General features: G+C 46.8%; 1 long non-coding RNA gene across 2 annotated transcripts; it reads right to left on the reverse strand.

Annotated features, from left to right (window-relative positions):
* Window positions 1-3,104: 3,104 nt before the first annotated feature.
* LOC132682691 (uncharacterized) lies at window positions 3,105-20,897 on the reverse strand. 2 transcript variants are annotated; one of them, XR_009611809.3, is made up of 3 exons: window positions 20,709-20,897; window positions 3,500-3,676; window positions 3,105-3,253 (listed from the first exon to the last, which is right to left on the reverse strand). It is a non-coding gene; the product is annotated as an uncharacterized LOC132682691 (long non-coding RNA). The 2 variants fall into 2 exon arrangements; XR_009611808.3 differs by having other exon boundaries at window positions 3,105-3,676.
* Between the last annotated feature and the right edge of the window lie 882 nt (window positions 20,898-21,779).

Raw genomic sequence — 21,779 nt, forward strand, 5'->3', positions numbered from 1 at the left:
CAGCAAGAAGAAATTGCACAATCAGTGAGGCTGGGGTAGATAGATGGCGGGAAGATGGGCAGAGGCAGGAGATGAGACTGGAAGCAAGAGGTTGACCAGGTCACAGAGGGCCTCATGGACCGTCATAAGGACCGTGGGCTTATGGAGGATCACGTGGAGAACCACTGGGTGGCTTGTGCACAGGAGTGACCTATGTAGGCCTCAGAGCATCTGCTGGATCATTCTGACCACTGTGTGGAGGGGAGTAGGGAGGCACGGGTGGACTAGTTCAGAAACTGCTAGACCAGTTCAACTGAGAGACAGCATAGCTGGGACCAATGGGCAAATAGGGAAGCGGTGTAGGTAGGAAGGGGTGGCTTGATTGGGTGGCCTTCTGAATATGAGAGCCAAGGAACTGGTGATGGATCAGGGGTAGCACCACTATGACGAGGCTGTAAGGGGAATAAAATGAAACGTGTGTGCCGTCTGGCCCCCCACCAATTCTCAGCCCACCTCTGCCCCGCAAGTAAAGCAGAATCTCTGGAGAATTCACACGGTCTTCTGCGCTGAGAAGAGGGGAGGGAGGGGAGAGGGAGTCCCCACATCAGTCAGCACATGGCCACCTTCCCTGCCACCGTGTGGCCAAGGTCCTCTATGCCCTGGCCGAGAAGGGACTCGCGAGTGATCCGTGCGGGTCAGCTAGAGGTGCTCTCCCCCACGTCGGTCTTTGCACGTGCCAGTCCCCACCCCCGATCCTCCTATGTCTCGGTTCTTCATGCTCATTTCCACCACAGGCCCCGTGAGGTTCCACTTATTATGAGCGCTGAGTTTTCAGGAGCCCCTCCAGGCCTTCCCTCTTCATTCTGAGTCAGAGCCGGCCTCTGCAGCGACCCGGCACCCCGGGGCTTAGCATCGTCCCCAACGTCACCACACTGGACTGTGACTGTGCCGGAACAGAAAATCCACCCACGTGACTCTCCTGCCCACAGAGACACGGCGGTTTCTTCATTCTGCCAATAACTGGCCTTGTTCTTCCTCATAAGCCCCCTCCCAATTGGTGAGCAGGACAAGAAAACTAAAGTTGGGTTAAGCCGTTCCTCTTGGGTCTGATTCTAACACCGCGGGGTGGGTGGGCGGTGGGGGTGGGGGGAGGGGGGTGAGTGGTGTTTCCCTGAACTGTCCAGGTGCCCTCTGGGTCCTCCCTGGCTTCCGCTGTGGAGACGCAGGGCTGGCCACGCCTTGACGTGGTATCTCCTGAGCACCTGCCAGCCAGCCCAGGCATCCTGCTGGTTGGTTGGAGCTGTGGACTGGCCTCTCTTGGCTTCTTCAGCATCCAGTGGTGCCCTCGGGCTGCCCGCTCCTCGCCTGGGCAGCCACTACCACTCTCATACACCCTCAGCCTCTGCCATATCTAAACCTACCCCTGCTGCTGGCGACCTCGCCTCCCCGAAGGGCCACCCTACGGTGGGCTCTTTCTCTCAGCACACGTACCCTCCGCCCCCAACCCCCACCCGTGCCTCTGGGGAACCAAAGTGACTCGGGGGTGCCAAACACAGCCCATCCACTCCTCTGGCCGTTTGTCTCCTCTGAGCAGATCTCCACTTCCCGTCTTCCCACACCTGCCAAGACTAGAAAGAGTGGGCTTTTCTCCCTGTCTCTTCTTGATTTGCAGACTTCTGAATACAAAATTCTTTGACCAGCCCTACCCGACCTACCTCTTGCCGTATCAAAGGAGAACTAAAACAATTTAGAATGCTCACCACCTCCGCAAAGACTGTCCTTCAGGCCCGCGTCTGGTAGCTATGGCTGCAAGGATGCCGCGTAACAAACAACCACAAAACCCCCGTGGTACACTCTCAATAAGCATCCGTGAGGCTCGTGGGTCTGGAGGTTGACTAGGGGTCAGCTGGCCGAGGCTGAGTCCCACCAGGATAGCTCAGCTGGTGTGATTCTGCTCTACTTATCCCTCTCCCCTGTCAGGGGACAAGCAGGCTAACGTGATTCGCAAGGAAATGGAAGAGCGCAGAAAGGAAGCCCAAAGGTGCAAGCATGTTTCGTGCTTCTGCTGGCTTCGGGTCTGTTAATATCCCATGGGCAAAAGCAAATCACGTGGGGGTGGAAAAATATTAACCCCCCGCCCCCAACAAATGAGAGAGCTCTGCAAAGTTATGTGGGTAACGTTGTGACTGGTAAGGGAGTGAAGAACATAAACAGAAATCTTGAATATGGACTGTTTTAGAAAGACCACTTTAAGGCCTCATTCTCATATGGCACCCTGAGGCTGATGATTGTCTTGGGCCAATTGGAATGGTTATCCCTCTTATGGAGTTATCTATTCATTTGTCTCCTTCCATGAAAGCTGGGGCCTCCTTACGGTCAGGGGCTGTATTCTGTTCATCTCTGTAAGCTCAGAGTGCCTACATGTAGTATTTGTAGTGGATATTATAGTTCCCTCCCCATCAAAGAGCCCATCCTCCCCTGTTGCAGGGTGGTCATATGCTTTGGGTGACAATGAGCACACTCTGATTTTTAGTGGCACATGCCTCTAAAAGTTCATATGGGAATATACCAAGGCTTAGGCGAATCAATGGATGGCTTTTCCACGGACGCAGATTTTGGGGTGGTTCTACCTGAACAGAGCTCACAATTTCTGTTCCCTGGGAGAAACGAATGCCAACCTCCTGCATTTAAATGAGAAAGCACATAGCCCGGTCCACCAGCAGCCAAACTACTAGCATGAAGGCAGCTGGCTTAGCACAAAGCAGATTGGAGAGAAACGCAGATGAAAGAGGAGAGAGAGCTGAATTGTGCCCTGCCTCTGTGGTTTTCAATGAAATGGCCCGGCGCCCCCAAACCCCCACATGTTGGCCTACTCTATGCCTTTCACTCTACGCCACTTCTTCCCAAAGTACAGCACTCGCATGTTTATTTCTTGAGACGAACATATTTATTTCTTCATCGTCTATCCTCTCACACTGGAATGCAAGCTCCATGTGAGGAGGGGCTATCACATGAACCGCTTTACCCTCCACATCTGGAACAGTGCCTGAAACACAAAATGCACTCAATAACAAATGGTCAAAGAGGAGAACAGGTGAGTGAGTGAATGCATGAATACATAAATGCCATGTTTAAGTCAGTTTGAGTTTTCCGTTTATTACCACTTATTGCCATTTGTTACCAAGAATCCTGATATGCTTGCCGAACGCACGTGTGGACGGAAGGGTCAGAGCAGCAGACACAGTAGCTTGTCTTGAAACACGTAAAGGTTATGCTGCGAAGAAAGCACCTGGCTCACTCTGGGCAGCTCCAGAAGTGGAAGTTACATCAAGGCGCAACATAAGGAAAGGCTTTCCGACAAGTTGTTCAAACAGAATATGCACTGACTCGGTAGGCAGTGAGCTTCCTGTCACTGGTTGTATAACAAGTTTAGCCAAGCTAGTAACTATAGCGTGTGTTCTTACAACAATAACAAGCTAGATGCTGGGTCTTTTCCAATATTAACAATTTATAGTTTTACCTCCTCTCCCAGGTCTCCAGACTACATGTGCATCTGAAAATCTGAACAGGTGGGGATCCCTCTTCTTTAGATATCTGTCACTTCCAGAATCTTCTCCTGTCTAGTCCTACTTTGGCACTTTATGGTTCTGTGACTTCGGGAAGCTCAGCTTACCTCAGGGAGCCTCAGTTTACTTATCTGCAAAAGAAGGAGACTGGAGTTAAGAAATTAAATATCTCAAGATCATATTGGTGAGCCCTTCTCTGTGGCTTGATGATGGGCCATGGGCTTTGGCTTTCCTTGGTTTAATGTGATTTTCATAATGATAGAAACCTTTACACTAAAAGGGACCACTACTATCACTCTCTTTTTATGGATAATGAAACAAAGACTCAAAAAGGCTAAGCACGTCTTCCACATCACAGGACAAGGAAATTCTGGAGCTTGGAATTTGGAGTATTAATCTGGACTCCGGCTTGTCAAAGTAAGAGCTTATACATTATTCAAAGCTGAGAAAACCACATTCTATAATACGTCAATGGGTCCTTTCAGCTCTGATGGCCTGAGATTCCCCACCTTCCTCTACTGGGCCACAAACTTAGGATTTAAGACTTCACAAGGCAACAAGGAAAGCGACTTCATCCTGTCCTGCTGGTCCCTCTGGCCTAATGTCTCCATACACCTAGACAGGAAAAACAATCCCCAGAATTCTGTGTCTCTCAAATCTCCCATACCATACGCTCCCCGCTTGAAGACTCCTTGACTATAAAGAAGCACAATAAACAATACCTGCTCTGAGTCAGACTTTTCCACTCAGGCAGGCAGGACCACATTATGTATGGGGGACATAATTGTATGTGGGTGGAAAGGATAATATTAGCATTCCCATTTTACAGACAGAAAAGCCGAAGTACAATGAGCTTGTATAACTTGTGCTAGATCACCCATAGCTAGTGACAAAGTCAGGACATGTGAGCTCAGTGTAACTCAGTCCAAGAAGCCCATTCTCTGTATACCTGTCTCTGTATGCATATCTCTTTGTTTTTCTCCATTTAAATATTGTCTTGCAAGAAAATAATGGTTCAATTCCACCCTGTGCATATTTTTACAGGAATGTAGTTGATCTTCTTGATTTGGAAGCTGAGAAAACTATGAGAGCAATCATTTGTCTACCTTCTCACCAAATATCCTTCCACGCCTACCCCTGAAAAATGGCCAGAGAAATTATTGTGCAGAAATTATGTCAAGTTCCCTATCCTGATCTTTTCCTTTTTCTAAATATAATGTATTGTCAGGTTAGCTAACACTGTATACAGTGTGCTCTTGGTTTCAGGAGTAGATTCCCGTGATTCATCGCTTACATACAACACCCAGTGCTCATCCCAACAAGTGCCCTCCTCAATGCTCATCACCCATCTTTCCCTCCCCCCAACCCCCTCTGTCAACCCTGTTTGTTCGTATAAACCACATCTTCTTTATCCATTCATCAGTGGATGGACATTTGGTCTCTTTCCATAATTTGGCTATTGTTGAAAGTGCTGCTATAAACATTGGGGTGCATGTGCCCTTATGCATCAGCACTCCTGTATCCTTTGGATAAATTCCTAGTAGTGTTATTGCTGGGTCGTTGGGTAGATCTATGTTTAATTTTTTTGAGGAACCTCCACACTATTTTCCAGAGTGGCTGCACCAGTTTGCATCCCCACCAACAGTGCAAGAGGGTTCCTGTTTCTCCACATCCTCACCAACATCTATTACTTCCTGAGTTGTTCATTTTAGCCACTCTGACTGGTGTGAGGTAGGATCTCAGTGTGGCCTTGATTTGTATTTCCCTGATGATAATGATGTTAAGCATCTTTTCACATGTCTATTTGCCGTCTGGATGTCTCCTTTGGAAAAGTGTCTATTCATATCTTCTGCCCATTTCTTCACTGAATTATTTGTTTCTTGGGTGTTGAGTTTGGTTAAGTTCTTTATAGATTTTTGATACTAACCCTTTATCGAATATGTCATTTGCAAATATCTTCTCCCATTTCGTCAGTTACCTTTTGGTTTTGCTGATTGTTTCCTTTGCTGTGCAGAAGCTTTTTATCTTGATGAGGTCTCAGTAGTTCATTTTTGCTTTTATTTCCCTTGCATCCTGAAACATGTCAAGTAAGAAATTGCTGTGGTCAAGGTCAAAGAGGTTGCTGCCTGTTTTCTCCTGTAGGATTCTGATGGTTTCCTGTCTCACATTTAGGTCTTTCATCCATTTTGAGTTTCTTTTTGTGTCTGGTGTAAGAAAGTGGTCCCGTTTCATTCTTCTGCATGTTGCTGTCCAGTTTTCCCAGCACCATTTGCTAAAGAGACTGTCGTTTTTCCATTGGATACTCTTTCTTGCTTTGTCAAGGATTAGTTGGCCATAATTTGTGGGTCCAATTCTGGGTTCTCTATTCTATTCCATTGGTTTATGTGTCTGTTTTTGTGCCAGTACCATGCTGTCTTGATGATTACAGCTTTGTAGTAGACGCTGAAGTCCTGGATTGTGATGCCTCCAGCTTTGGTTCTCTTCTTCAAACCAAACCACTTTAGGTATTTGGGGTCTTTTGTGGTTCCATACAAATTTTAGGATTGCTTGTTCCAGCTCTGAGAAGAATGCAAGTGCAATTTTGCTTGGGATTGCATTGAATGTGTAGATTGCTTTGCGTAGTATTGACACGTGGCCTTTGATGACAGTAGTGCTGCCCAACAAGATGCAGGAACTTAAAACAGTTATCATCTACTGTCATGGCTCTAGGGGTCAGTTAGGGTGGCTTGGCTTCAAACTAGAGCAGGTTGGCATTGCCTGGCTTAGACCAACTTCAGCCAGCTGGCTCTGCTTCAAGCTGCAAGGCCCTACTCCACATGTCCTCCCCCCCCCCCCCGCCCCCATAGGACTAGCTAGATGGAACCCGTCCTTGTCACGGCACCAGTGCAGGCACGAGGCAGCAAGCCCAAATACCCACATGCTGTTTAAGCCTCTACTCACATCAGGTCTGCTGGCCTTCCATCGACCAAAGTGAATCCTCTGGATAAACTCAAAATCGAGGGATGGCAAAGTATACCCCACTTTGAAGGGGGCGGGGGGTGGGGGGTGGGTATTGGTTTGCTAGGGCTGCCATGACATAATGCCACAGACTGAGTGGCTTAAACAACTGAAAATTGTTTCCTCACAGTTCTGGGGGCTGGAAGTCCAAGATCAAAACGTGGGCTGGTCTGGTTTCTCCTGAGGCCTCTCTCCTTGGCTTACAGATGACCACCTTCTCACTGAGTCCTCACCTGACCTTTCTTCCACACATGCACACCTCTTGTGTCTCCTCCTCTTCTTACAGGGACACAAGTCCTATTATATTAGGGCCCCACCTTTATGGCCTCATCTGACTTAATTCCCTCCTTAAAGGTCCTATCTTCAAATAGATCACGTTGGGGGTTAGGGCTTCAACATATGGATTTGGGGGTGGACACAATGAAATCCCTAACACAGGATTCGTGAATTTTTATGATCAATAATGCCTGGTCTCATTTTAAGATCTTCTATAACTGGGAGCCTGACTGACTATGATTTCAAATTCCGACTCAACCACTCAATAACTGTGCAACTTTGGGAAGGTTACCTGTATTTGCTCGCTTGCAAAAAATGAAACAATTACAGTAATTAACCTGCATGTTTGTCAAAAATTGAATGAAACAATCCCTACAGAGCAAGCACAAAGTAAGTGCTCAATAAATATTGCTAGTGCTGTGGCTCTTCACAATTAAGAAGCTTTCACTTTACTCAGGGAGGCTGTATGGGCTGGGGGATCAGCCATATGCCTTCCCTTTCAGGACCCGATTCTATCCTACAGCAAACTTTATTCTCCCAAATCCATCTTGCTTCAATCTGTTTCTGCAATATGGTGACTCTCTAAAAAAATCCACTTAACATTTCTCTGCCAATAAATTAGAGGCCAGAAAGAAAGAAGGCGGCATGCACTTACCTTTCTAGACATTTTGCAGATGGCTGGTTGCCTTGAAGCCAAGTCATGGCTTCTGGGGGCTCAAGTAAGCGCTTGATTCTCATCTGCCGCAGAAGAATCCTGTGAGCTCAGCGGGGGACAGCACAAGGATGAAGTAAGGCCCTTTGAGAGTATGTCTTGGGAGATCTCTTTGGAGTTAATGATATAGAATCCAAAAGACCTCCTGGAACTTTGCAGTCATTCCTCAAACTAGGTTGGTGATTTTTACGGGCTAAGTGCCATGGCGACCTCACTGACATCTTCTGATGTCTTCTCAATGCCTTCTCAAAGAAGTCAATCATTGAACCTTCCCAGCATCAATCTTTTCAAAAATTTTTCCTAATTTGTGTTTCATGTGGTTTTCAAATTCTCAGATCCCACCCAAAATATCTGTAGCAAGTGGTGGGGCGGGGGAGCACAGTGAAAAACACCCACATGCATTTTTTTTCTATTCTGCATATAGCAACTTCTTCAGTGATCGCAATATCCCTGAACAGGAGTTAATGTTTTCTGCTTTTTAACATAAAACAAGATGGTAAAATTAAATTGTGAGTAAGTCACCAAGATACAACAGGTGTGCCTGCCAAAGTTAGATACCAGACAAAATGCTATATTTTTTTTTAAAGAAATTCTTGAGAATCATTTCCGCACTGCTTGGCTCCAACAGAAAATCACAGATGTGAAAAGGGGTTAAGATATGGGAAGAAAAGAGGATTTCAGGAGAAATATGTCTTCAGAGCAATAATATTCAAAATGTAGTCTCCAGACTAGCAGCATCAGCAACTTGAGAACTTAGAAATATAGATTATCAGGCTCTGCCCCAGGCCCACTGAATCAGAACCTCTGGGAGTGGGCGGGGTCCAGTAATCTCTGTTTTCACAAGCCTTCAGGTGATTCTGCTGCAGGTCAAAGTTTGAGAACCACTGCTTCAGATAAAGCTACGTTCTAAACACCCCAGGAAACTTCCCTAGACTGCCAAGAACATTCTTTGAGACTCTCTAGGGCATCAGCGTCAATTTAACCAGGGCATGCCTCACTGCCAGCCAACTTCCAAGGCACTTGGGGGCCACCGTTCCCCAAGGCAGGAAATTTAGGGAAGACAGAAATAAGACAAGGCTGTTTGCAAACAAACAACCAACCAACAAACAAAAAACCTTCTGATTCTGAATTTACTAAAGACACTTAGACTGGGGACAATTCAAGATCCTAAACCAACCTCCCTCATGTCTATGCTCTGATAGAGCTGGCCACACCAACACTCTATAGTCCCTGTAAAACCAGGGACTTCCTGGGGAAGTCCCTGAAATGGCCTGAGAAAATAAAATCACACATTGGTTTCCCTCCGTCACTCAAGCCTGCAGTCTCAAGTTCACTGATGAGGAATGGCTTTTCTTGGATCACTCAGTCTAATATGTATCTCCTGGGGTTTGTGAAACTCAGTGGACTGAAATATGGCCCTTGTCCCCCAAATTATTGAGGGCAGGAAACATGATCTGGCAAGCTGATTTAGTGCCCTTTAAAGTTTAGTGCAATGGTATAGGTGTGTACTCCTAGATGTGCTCAGAGAAAGGATGTGTGAATGTTTTCCACGGGCCCAAGGTATATGACCTGCATAAAAAAAGCCAGCATAACTCCTCTTAGGACCTGTATTAGTTGCCTAATGCCGTGTAAGAAATTATAACAAACTTAGTGGCTTAAAACATCACTCGTGTGTTAGCTCACTGTTCTGTAGGTCAGAAGTCCAGGAATGGTATGACTGGGTTCTCTACTCAGGGCTATATTCATTTCCCGAGGCTCTGGGGAAGAGTTTGCTTTCAAGCTCATTCAGGTTGTTGGCCAAATCCAGTTTCTAAGTCCTACTCCAGTACTCCGGCCCCCATTTCCTTGTTGGTTGTCAGCTAGGGCCACTGTCAGCAATGAGAGGGTCCCCACATTCCTTACCACATGGCCTCATCCACCTCAAAAGCCAGCAATGAAGAACCCCTCTAACATGTTGTCTTTGGCTTCCTCAGTCTCTGACCTCTTGACCCAGATTTAGAGGACATGTGGGATTAGGTCAGGCCAACCTGAATAATCTTCCCTTTGATGAACTCAAAGTCAACCGATTTCTCGAGTAATCAGCACCTAAGTACAAAGTCAACTGATTAGGTAACATTAACTGCATGTACAAATTCGTCTTGCCATGTCATGTAACAATCATAGAAGTCCCACACATCATATTCTCAGACTCCACCCACATTAAAGGGGAAGGAATTACACGGGGGTGAAGGTCAGTGAGGGTCATTTTAGGGTTCTGCCCGCCAGAGATCCTGTCCAAAAACCAGAGGGGTAAGGGGACCCCAGCAGGTGGGAGATGAAAATGAGTGTCAGATAGCTATAGATCATCTTTTAGGGGTCAAGAATTTTGAAAAGAGGAATCCAAGCAAACAATTTCCAAAGAGCTCATGAAAGTGTCATCTGAGAGTGAGAGTAGGCTTTAAACTCTGGCAAGGTGCAGAGAGCAAGAAGCCAGAAAGGATGGCACCTCTTGTCAGTTATAGGGGAACTTTCTCGTAACCTCTTTTCCCTCCACTCTCTTTCAACTGGAACCTGGCAAGGGCAAAACATGTGTATTAGCTAGGGAAAGGGAAGATGTGAATACAGGAAAGAAGAATCAGGCCATCACACCCTCTTTCCCAAAAGGCAGGGGGCCACCAAAAATAGGTCTTAGCAAGGTGAGAGAAGTCTCACATTTGCATGAGAACTGAAGTATTGATCGACACCTAGGACTGGATGTTTTTTCCACAAATTACAATTGTAGTTTTTCATTTGTTTTTTCTTCTCTAAAGTACTTAAAGTAGCTGCAACTTTCCTCAGAGTGATCACAAAAGTCATGGGTACTCCTGAGCTTTCATCAAGTGGTAGGGAAAAGACTTTCCCCAATGAATAAAGTTTTAAAGGACAAATGGGAGCCAAGAAGAAAACAAAGATGAGGACAAAGACAAAGAAGTAGCAGGGGGACAAAAGTCACACTGAAAGCATCATGATTGTTCAAAGTACTGGTTATGCACATGTAAGACAACTGGGACGACAGAAGGAAAGTGACTTACCCAACATACACAAATAGTACGCTAGGCAGTGACTGAGCTGGGGTGGGAAATCAAGTCTTCCAGACTCTGAAACCTTTTATTTTGCTTCACCACCATGCCAAGTAGAAATTTTGACTATAGGAAAATCACAAATCTAGTGGACAGAAAGCCAGAGTACTCCTGCTGTGGATAGGTTCTTACTCCCTCATTTTCCTTCACATGGGCTCTGTTGCAGGAGCCAATGTGACTCTTTCCAATAATGGGTCAGCATCTTAAAGAAGCCTAAACTATTCTTCCTAGATAAAACTCCAGAGACTTAGACTTTCCTTTTCCAAAGAAAAGAGGTAAGGACTCTGTTGTCGGAGGAACCTGGTACCTCCTGGTTGACCAATCACTATGGAGCTTCAGTTAACTTGAAATAACTTATTTTTGGTCTAGGTGGGATGAAAAATATACAGAAGCCTCCATTTCTCACCTTCTAGCTAGAATAGCAGTAGAAGATTCCTAAGGTGATCAGACCCTGCTGTAGTGAGAGAGGAGGGAGAAGGAAGGAGAAAGACAAAATGCTTTCTCTATGGCCCAAGTCTTCCCTTTCAGTCCTGAGGGCAGCCTTCTAAGAGGAAAGACATGGAGGTCAGAGAAGGGAAGTAACATGTGCTCACCCCTTCCAGAAGGAAATGAGGAGCCGAGGCTATGCTCTGGGATACCATACAGTGAAATGGAGCTCAGTGAGGTCACAGACTGTGGCAGAAAAGAACATGGCAGCTAGACAACCTGTGATGTGTGCCAACTCTGGCCTTTTGCACATGCTTAACAAGCCTATCTGAATCTTTGTATTTCATCTAACAAATGGACTCACAGCTCTCTAAGATTGCTCTGTGATGAAATTGTGTTCATAAAACACTTGACACATAGTTGACATGACTGTTGCTTGTCTCTCCCATCCATAGTATATCCTTTGGCCATTGCCCTATGAAATTAAAATTTTTAGAGAAATTCTCAAGGTTTATAAAAAAAATATATAGTCAAAGTCAACGATGGTATTTGTAATCCATGAGAACACACAGCCACACATCCATGAACTCACTGTTTCTAGCCATAAACTAGTGACACTGTGCTGTATGCCTATCATTAGGTTGTCGTCAGACCATATTCCTCAGCAGGGAGACAGGACCACTGGCCTCCTTTTTCCTGCTCACAACCAGAGTGATGGAGTTAAGGAAGGAACATGAAGCAGGAATGATTACATTTTAACTTAGGACACAAAAGCCGAGTGTTCTGCCAATATCTTTCCACAGCAGAAAGCCTTCTAAGAAGGGAGTCAAAAACTGAAGCAGAAAGCACCAGATAAAATTGTCAGCCAATGCCTGAGCGGCTGACTTCGGGGCCTACCCAGGTGGTCAAGCACCAGGTGCATAAGGACCCTTTCACCCCACCGTCAGCCAAGACAAAATGGTGCCAAGTCCCTTGAAGGCTGTTGCCGTAGAAGAGCTACCCTTACATGAGATGCCCTCGCTTGCCCTTCTCAGCCACTCTGCTTTCACTAGATGTCAAGAATGCCAAGATGTATAGAAAAACGGTCCTTAGCTGCAAGACCTCACAAGTAACAGGAAAAACAGATGCGATATTAATCAAAGTCATTAGTGCCAGCTTCCCCAACAGACCCAGCATTTCAGTGGTTTAATACACGCTTATTTCGTGTGCCCGTCACATCCAAACGTGGGTTAGGTGGACTTCCTTGACACTGCAGTTACAAAGTCTGTAGTGACAATGAACTTCAAGGTCAGAGAGACGGCAGGAGGGTCACATGGGATGATTTCAAGTGCAGGCCTAGAAGTGGCACACTCTGGGCAGGACCCAGACACGTGGCCCCAGTCTAACTGCAATGGTGGCTGGGAAATCCAGAAGAGCACACAGACATTTGCTGAGTGTTAATAATCTCCACCATAGACAGACAGACAAATTAAGGCAACGCAATGAATTACACTTATGGCACTTGATTTACGGCATAGTTTTGGTTTATGGCATAGTTTTCGCAGCAGCGCGGTGAAGGGAGTTATAAATTCTGTTTGAGCAGGTCTAGGAAAGTTTCATGGAAAAGGAGACAACTGATACGGGTCCTAGAAAGGGAGTAAGAGGAAGATAATGAAGGAGTGAAGAGGGACGTTTCCAGGCAGACGCATGGACGCATGAAATCACACAGCAAATTTACAGACTTTACCAAATTTGGCATGTCCAGGGCAGAGTGTGCATGGGGGGGTGCAGGAAGGAGAGATTAGGGTGAGTGGGACCCAACCCTGAGGTTGGGAGGAAAATTTCAGGGCTATGGTAATGGGGTGCTAGAAACCAGAGTCCTTGCCAGGGTGTGGTCAGATATGTGAGGCAGGTGCTTGTGACCCTCAGCCAATAAGCCAGGCCTCCTAAGTTTCCTGCATTCGGGACAGAAGTCATCACCGTGCCAATGACCACCGCTGCATGTGGCAATGCAAGGCTCTCTTCTCCCGCTGCAGCACCACACGGAAGAAGAGGGGGGGTGTTATTGAGCATCGAACATACCAGGCCTCAAATGCTTATTCCACCACTACTGGGCAAGTAGCTCTGGAAGCCACAGTTTTTCTAGAACGAGATTAACAACGAGTACCATAGAAAACAGCGTGCTGATGAAGGGGAATGAGACTTGTAGAGCTACAAGATGGCCTCTGGCATCGGGCCTTCCCAACAATCTTAGCAACTTCCACCCTCTGTCAGGCCTACTTCTTTCTCCCTCTTTCAAGAACACGCTTTGGTCATATAATTGACAGATTTGGACTGCTTTCGGGGTGTTTTTACTTTGCACTGCGGTGTCCTTGGTCTCTGTGTCAGTTGCAGTAAAGCTATTGAGTGCCTTAACGCCCTGCTCCAACACACCCACTGGACAAAGTTCTTGCCTGTTTCTGGAATCAGGGCACTTCTCAGTCTCTCCTTGAAGCCAGACTGACCTTGGAGTCTAGAAGTCCTCTCAGGACTCAGTCTAGATCTCATTAGGTATTGACAATTGCCCTCCGAGGTAGATAGTATCATCCCCATTGTACAGATGATGAAAACCACAAAGGGATTTGAAAGGTGAGGCCAAATGTATTCTATTTCTTTTACTACAATTTGAATCTTCTCCCTGGTATATAAAACAGGCCACCGTTAGCTGTTACCTTAAAAGGTAGGAGGAAAAGAAGTAAGTATTTTGCCCGGAAATAAGATGGCTCTTTAAAAAAAAAAAAATCATGCAACTAGTTTCCCCCGTAAATACTCCACAAAGTAGGTAATCTCAAAACACTAGGCAATAAACAACAAATTCCAGAGATAAAGCACAGAAGGTATAGCAGGCGTCATTGCTTTTGACTTGTACTTAATAGAAGTAAACTGGGCCCAGGGTTACCAAGTGAAACAGCAGGGCCCTGACGCATGTTGAAAGATGACACTCCTCCTTTTTCGTTAGCATGTTTGTGTTTTTTTTTTTTTTTTTTTTCCGAGAAACTACATAACTGACACATGATTTTGGGGTTATTTAAATATTTATTTATTTATTTATTTTTGAGAGAGAGAGTGTGGGAAGGGCAGAGAGAGAGAGGGAGGGAGGGAGAGAGAGAGAGCGCGCGAGAGAGAGAATTCCAAGCAGTCTCCACCGTTGGTGCAAAGCCTGACGCGGGGCTTGAACCCACAAACCTTGAACCATGACCTGAGCCAAAATCAAGAGTTGACACTCAACTGAGCTACCCAGGCACCTCACAACTTATACATATTTAAATACATAAGATGCACAAACACATGTATGCCGCCATTTATATGCATATAAACATGTACCTTTACACACACATATACCCCAATTAACACAAACCAGACTCCTTTTTGTTGTTGCTGTTCTGCTTTATTCTGGTATAGTTGCCACCAGTAAGAAATTGAGGAAGGTGCTTTGGATAATCTGACCCTCTCTCCCTCCTTTGAAGAGAGCAAACAGGATTGGAAAAGAGAAGAGAGGCCCAGGATGTACAGCATTTCAGGGCCAACATCCCTGAACCAGGAGCTTCAGGACCCACCCTATTTCTTCTATTGGCTTCCATGGCAGGAAGTGCCCCCCAGCCTTCCCCCCACATCCCCTCAGTCCTCTTTGGTCATCTGCAGGCAGCTCCCATGTCGGACACCCCCTGGTCAGAGGAGTGTGTTCAGCCCAGGCTCAGAACGGGTCAGAAGTGCCAGGGGTTAACACCTTAAGAGCTAGCTCAACGCCGAATATGTTGGAGTTGGTGGACAAACACCCCAGCTTCTCCCCTCACGGGACAGGATCTGGGTGTGCTTTGCGTAGCCTCTCTTCAGGGTTGGGCCCTAGTCACCCACAGCAGGGGCCTCCTAATCAACGTGCCCCCTACTGACTTTCCCACCCAGCCCATCTCACTTCCCCACTTCCTTACTTTGCTGCCCGAGGCCACCGCCTGAGAAAACTCCTTACCCAAATCCCTATTTCTGGGTGTTCTCGTAGGGGACCCACACTAAAAAAGTTCCCCAATTCTAATGCCTCCAAACCAAGCGTCCAATCCCTGACATCTCTCTGCCTGCCTTGCCAGACGCCCGGGCCCTCTTTCCCAGCCAGTTCCAGAGGAGACCGTGGCTCCCTCCTCTGGGTTGCAACTGTTGACACTTTGTGTCCTCGGGTGGCCTACAGCGGGGATTCTGTCACGCCTCCAGAGCAACACCAGAAAAAAGCAGGTGTTCAGTGACAACTGGCGAATCATCTCATCCCCCTCTGCCCGGCACACACACATCTCCAACACATCTGCAGCCCCAGAGTCGGTCTTCGAGCCGCTTAGAGCCGCTTAGAGGCTATGGAGCTGCCTGGCCTGGGATCTGAGAGCCTGTGGGGACGTCCACGAATTGGCTCTGGTAATACGCTTTTCTGGAACTTCAGACAAGCAGATGGACCCGCCAATGGGCCTCTGGCCACTGGTTGCCCTCTGTCAGTACAGTATGCATCTAAGAGGAACCCGCTTCATTCCAGAGCAAAGAGACTGGAACACACAGAGGTGTTCCCAGTTCCTCTTCATGTAGCCCCCCTACATGAGACTCTGCCCCCACAGTGCCCCAAGCACTCCCACAGAACCCAACCCTCCGCATTTGCAGGGCGACGCCATCTTGCAGCTGGACTCAGACAGAACCGCCCTACTTTTGCTGCCGACGTGTCCAGTGATGAGGAAAGTCTCACAGGTGTCTCACAGAAAGCCCGCTGCTCTTCACCTTCACTGTGGACTGCCTCCCTGCTTTGCCCAAATCACCCGTCAAGCCCATTTCCTGCAACCCACCACCCTCCCCAAGCCTGAGCCCCCACACCAAGTTGACACCACACGGCAATGGCTTTCCTACCGGACTCAAGAACAGGAAAGCTGGTTCATTCCTGTCCCCACTGCTGCCCACGGTGCCGATGACACATAAGGCGTAGCTTTCCGCACCGGGGGCATGGATCTTAACCTGCAGATAACCCCCCCCCCCCCGGAAAGGGGATGCAGTGACATAAATTCGCCCAAGAACACCGAGTCTCCGAAGTGTAAAAGAAGGGGGCTCCCCCGAAGGAGGAGAGGCACCTGAGAACACCCAAGGCATGCTTTGCTTGATTCACATAGCTTAGCCTGGGGGAAGAGAGGGGTGCAGAGAAGAATCCACTTGGATAGCGCTAAAGGACAGAATATGACACTGCTGAGCAGAGCATTTCTACTATAGTTACAAAGATTAAGAACCTGAAGTCAGGCAGCATTTGACTCGCAGCCTAGCTTTTCTGAGGTTGTCCATGAAGGACTCTGAAAATGCCAACACACAGTCGCAAAGGAGCTTTAGAAATGAGCTTCCTGGCGGCATTTCTGATTGACAGCCAGTCACCGTGTGGTTTATTCGAAGCCTGTTTGAAGCCAGTGGAGAAAAATGAACAGAAGGTCAGAGCCACACTGGGTACCTTCCAGATGAAACTTCCACAGTGTGGAGGGAGGTGGTTTGCATTCACTGACTCAGCTTAGAAAACTCTTCAGGGGCACCCGGATGGCTCAGTTGGTTAAGCGCCTGACTTTTGCCTTTGGCTCAGGTCACGAGCCCACGGTTTGTGGGTTCGAGCCCCGAGTCGGGCTCCACGCTGCCGGTGCGGAGCCTGCCTGGGATTCTCTCCCTCCCTCTTTCTCCGCGCCTCCCCGACTCGCGTGTGCACACGCTCTCTCTCTCTCTCAAATCAATAAATAAACTTCAAAAAAATCATTTAGGAAATTTCCTGGCAATTATTAGCAGGGGTCTGATCTAAGGATAACCCCAGGAAGGGATGTTTTGATGCGCTCTGGAGTTAACACCGTAAAGAAGGTCATCATCACAGCCAGGGAGGGATGGTGGCATTCCAGAACACCTGTTGGAAACTCAGCCTGGCCAGCGGCACACAAAGCTGGCTTGCGGACATGCGGGCGTCTTACCACAGATCCCGCAGTGCTAGGCAGCCGTGTGACAGCCCTGGCCCGGCTGTCATGGAAACAGTGTTCTGTGAAGGCTCATCCACAGCCTCCTGACCTACTGCGCGAAGCAAGGCCTTTCACCCTTCTCCGGCCCTTTCCATGCATCTACGTCTATGTTCCAAAGTGGGAGATGTTCCTGTTCCTTAAAGGAGGTAGGAAAAGGGGGGGTTAGAAGGTGCCCACTACGTGCCAGGTTCACACCACGTGAATAACTCCACGTAACCTTCTTAGCGGCCCGAAGTGGAAAAGCAGTGGAAGGTACAGTCTATCCATCAAAGGCCGCTCAGGAGCAGAGAAAGGACTCCAGGTTCTTCGGCAGAGAGGGGGTTAATACAGAGACTATTAAATGCAGGACAGGGGTGTGAAGGTCTGCGAGAGCCACTTCCAGCTTTGAAGAAATCAGAAAATATTTGGATCACAGGAAACCCCTGCCAGTGATCTCACCCGCATATCACGCTGGAGTAGGGGGGTCCCAGGCATTTACCGCGAAGCCACTGCAAACATCACGCCCATTACATGTTTGCATGCCTACCGCCAAGTCAGAGGGCAGAAAGGCTTCTCTGCCCTCCGGGTCTGCATGATCCAAACCAGAGGGGCCTGGAAAATACAGTTTTCAGCCCCCGAGACCCCACGAGACAAACCTAGAATCAACAGGCAACGTCCTGCGTAGAGAGGTACTACTGTGCTCATCTTATAATTAAAGCAACTGCGATGCCAAGAAGCGAAGTAACTTTGCCTAAGTTCCCGCTGCCGAGCTACAGTACGAACAGCGTATGAATAAGCCGGAGTCTCTCTGCCTCCAGAACCCAGAAGGACAAACGGAATTCTGATGGACGTGGGGACATCAACTTGTCCACCTGAATCCTGAGAGGACATTTCTGTGCATGGATTGCTGTGTGCCCACCAACCAATGCCGGCCTGAGAGACAGAAAGGACGCCCAGCGGTGAGGTTCTAGGTAAGAGTCTATTTGATGTTCACCCAGAGTAATTAGGAGGGATCTAAGGCAGTGATATTAAAACTCGCAAAAATCTCAAGTCTTAGCAGGGAATGCGAGTTAAAACCACAGCGAGACCCTCTTTCGCATCCGCCGGTGCAGCAACGCGAAGGGCCGGCCGGGAGGAAGAGCCTCACCACCTCTCAGACCCTGCCTGTAGACGTGTAAATTGGTACAACCACTTTGAAAAATGTTGTAGCATGACCTCTTAAAGTTAAGGGTGCTCACGATTTTTGAGCAAGGAATGCTACTCATAAAAATGCTACTGCGTTATAGTCATATGGTGGAATATTATAGAGCAATGGAAATGAATGAATCACAAGTACATTTAGCGAGATGTATGAACTTCTCAAAGTTTTCATGCTGACAGAAAATATTAAGTCACCCAAGCGGGATAATCCCATTCTTATAAAAGATAAAACTACATAATGTACTGTGTGGCTTGCGTGCATTCTGTCATAAAACTATAAAGACAAGGAAGGTAAATATTAATCAAAATGGAGAATAATGGGCTTTTTTAGAGGGAGACAGCAATGGAATAAAATCAGTGGGGCTCAATGGGGTTTCTATGGTCTTGAAAATGACATGTTTCTAAAAGGGACGGTGGGTCCAAGGGTATTGATTACTACTCCTTACGCTACATCAGATATGTTGTTTACACTCTTTCATGTAAAGCAAGTGGATGTCATGGTGGGGATCTTCTGTCCACTGGTCTCTCTGCAGCCCCACCCAACTACCATTGGGTACTAGGGGTAGTCAGTGTGTGGCCTGTCCATCCCTCTCTGGTCTCTCAAATGCAACCTCCCCTGCTCTGAGCTGACGTAGGCATATGCGTTCCATCCCCAGAATTCCTCCTGAACACGTCTCACTTGCCAGCTCCATAATGCAGAGTAATAAACTGAGATCGTGTAGAGCATGGACCTTTGGAAATGGATTTGAATTTTGAAGCCTGATTTGAGTTTCAGAACCTGGGTTTGAATCCTAGTCCTGCCACTCGTTACCCATGTGATCTTGGGAGCATTGCATAAAACCTCACGTATTGCAGCCAGTAAGTTAGTACTTCTCTCACGGTGTGCTGGTATGAAAATGCAAGGAGTTAACACACATAAAATACTCAGGAGACTGACTGGCATACAGTGAAGATCACTTGATTGTCAATTGTTACCATTTCTGCTCATTTTTCCTCTTGCTACCTGTCGATCAACCCATCCCTCTTGTTTGAACGCACATCTTAGTAACTACTATCTGCGTGGCACCGTCCTTAAAAACAGTTGGTTTTTAAGGCCAACTGCCTATTTTTATAACTAATATGTTATTGGAGCACAGCCATGTCCGTGCGTTTCCCTATGATCCGTGACTGCCTCTGTACCACAACGACAGAGTTGAAGAGTCGTGACAGAAGCCGTATTACCCACAAAGCCTATCTGGCCTTTTACAGAAACTATATGCTGACTCCTCCTGAAGAATATGGTTGAACTCTGCTCTCCTTATCTCGCCTCCACTTCCATAACCTCCCTACCACAGACCCGTTTCCAGATATCTGTACTCCAACCCCAGGCACAGTGGCTGGTGAAGCCAACATAATCTTACATCCTTGGGCTAAAGGGACCTGAAGCCAACTCTACCCTTGGTTGGCTATCTCCCACCATGGGCGGAAGATTGCACACATGAAGTACCCAAGCCATTTCTGACCAAGGCAAAGCATGTGACAGCAGACTTTGACCCTAAGGTCTCACTGCCTCATATTAGAAATTTCCAACAGAACAATCCACGATCACTTCAAAATAGAGCATGCGATAACATAGCACGTATGCAATATCACGTATCTATAAACCACACAAAGATAAGTATTAACTATCAGCACGACCTGGCCATTAAAAATGTTGTAAAACTTACATACCTACTTAAATTTAAAACTTAAATACCTACTTTATCCTCCTAAGTAAGACAAAGCTGTTAAGATAATAATTACGAAGCCATATGATTTTCTCAGTGGGTCTTAGGAGGAAACAAGTCGATGTGAAACAAGCATCTGTTTTTTATGTTGTCTCTGTTCCACTGAGTTGTTCCACATGACCTCACCCACCCAAGACGATGCGCTTGTAAACGAGAAGGCCTCCAGTGGGGATGAAGGATGACACAAAGACAAAGAAACCGGGGCGCCTGGGTGGCTCAGTCGGTTGAGCGCCGACTTCGGCTCAGGTCACGATCTCGCGGTCCGTGAGTTCGAGCCCCGCATCGGGCTCTGTGCTGACAGCTCAGAGCCCGGAGCCTGTTTCAGATTCTGTGTCTCCCTCTCTCTGACCCTCCCCCATTCATGCTCTGTCTCTCTCTGTCTCAAAAATAAATAAGCATTAAAAAAAAATTTAAAAAAAAAAAAAAAAAAAGACAAAGAAACCAGAGCGGATGCAAAGACGAGGAGTTTCAGCAAATCACCCACCCCCAGTCAGGGAAGGAAAGAAAGAGTAGTGCCCTCCTCTGTGTGCTATTTCGGTCACATGTGATTAATAGCCTGTCACGCTGTCAGGAGAACCCAGACTCTGTCAAACTGATGCACGTGGCAGCTCTGGGCGCCAAAACAGGGCATGTTTCTGGGTAAAATGTGCCAGGGGGATGCACTGTGTGTGTATATATAGAACACATACCTGTCACTAGCATCCCTTGATCCTGAAACACTGTGGAAATTTCTCTCCCCACACACACTCCCAAACTGTGTGTGTGTGTGTGTGTGTGTGTGTGTGTGTGTGTTTCCCCATTTCATTCAGCAAGCAGCTGTGAAAGCTATTATACTGCCTACATAGCAACAGAAAAGGATCTGGTAAGTGTTTAATGAGGGGGAGGTGTGATCAAAGGGACAGGGCAGTTAAATTGGGTAACTTAGGAAAAGAATGAGGTAATGAATGCTGTTGCCTTGGAGACAAGGTCATGGTCTATGATCTAATATTGCTCTATCTGTAACATTCTACATTCTGAGAAATGGGCAAATCCGATTTGCTTCACTCATGAATATTATCTTTATAGAGATATCAACAGTCCAGTCAAGGTACTTTATCTCCCCACCCATTAGTGAAGCAATACATAAACGAGACATGAAGTATGTCCTCTAGAACAGTAGAACGCAAAAGCCTTTTGTGAGTCCTGAAAGGACTCTCTATAATTTATTTTTGTTCCTTATTAAATTGGCTGTCATATTTCTCTTTACTTCCCATAAACATCCTATCTTCCAAGCCTGTTTAATAAAATATGCACACGAGAACACCCAAGAAATTGATGCTTTTCTGTAAAGTTTGACCTCGTAAGCAAATGTGCCCCAACTTCCTATATCAAAAATGCTCTTCTAATAATCATCCCTGGAATTCCTGGGCTAGCTGATTCCCCAGGGCAAAGTTAGCACTAGGATTCAAGGTGACTTTAAAACCCATATCACAATACTAAAAGAGAAATAAAAACAAAAATTCAGAACTCAGAAACATATCTAAATAAAAGACCAGCGTGGGAGAGAGGGTGGTGCAGTAATCTGTAGTCCTTAATGTCCTAGTTGTGCTAGTCGAACCAACAATTTGAGCTTCCTAGTTGTCAAAGCAAAAGATAAAGCAGGAAGAAAAAGAAATGAATAAGATACAACATCCTTCAAAATAAGTCAAGCTTTTCTTAAAACTCAGTATTGGGGAAGCCTGGGTGGCTCAGTCAGTTTAAGCGTCCAACTTCAGCTCAGG

Source organism: Panthera onca, chromosome C2, assembly GCF_046562875.1.
Source record: "Panthera onca isolate mPanOnc1 chromosome C2, mPanOnc1 haplotype 2, whole genome shotgun sequence".
NCBI classification, from domain to species: Eukaryota; Metazoa; Chordata; class Mammalia; order Carnivora; family Felidae; genus Panthera; species Panthera onca.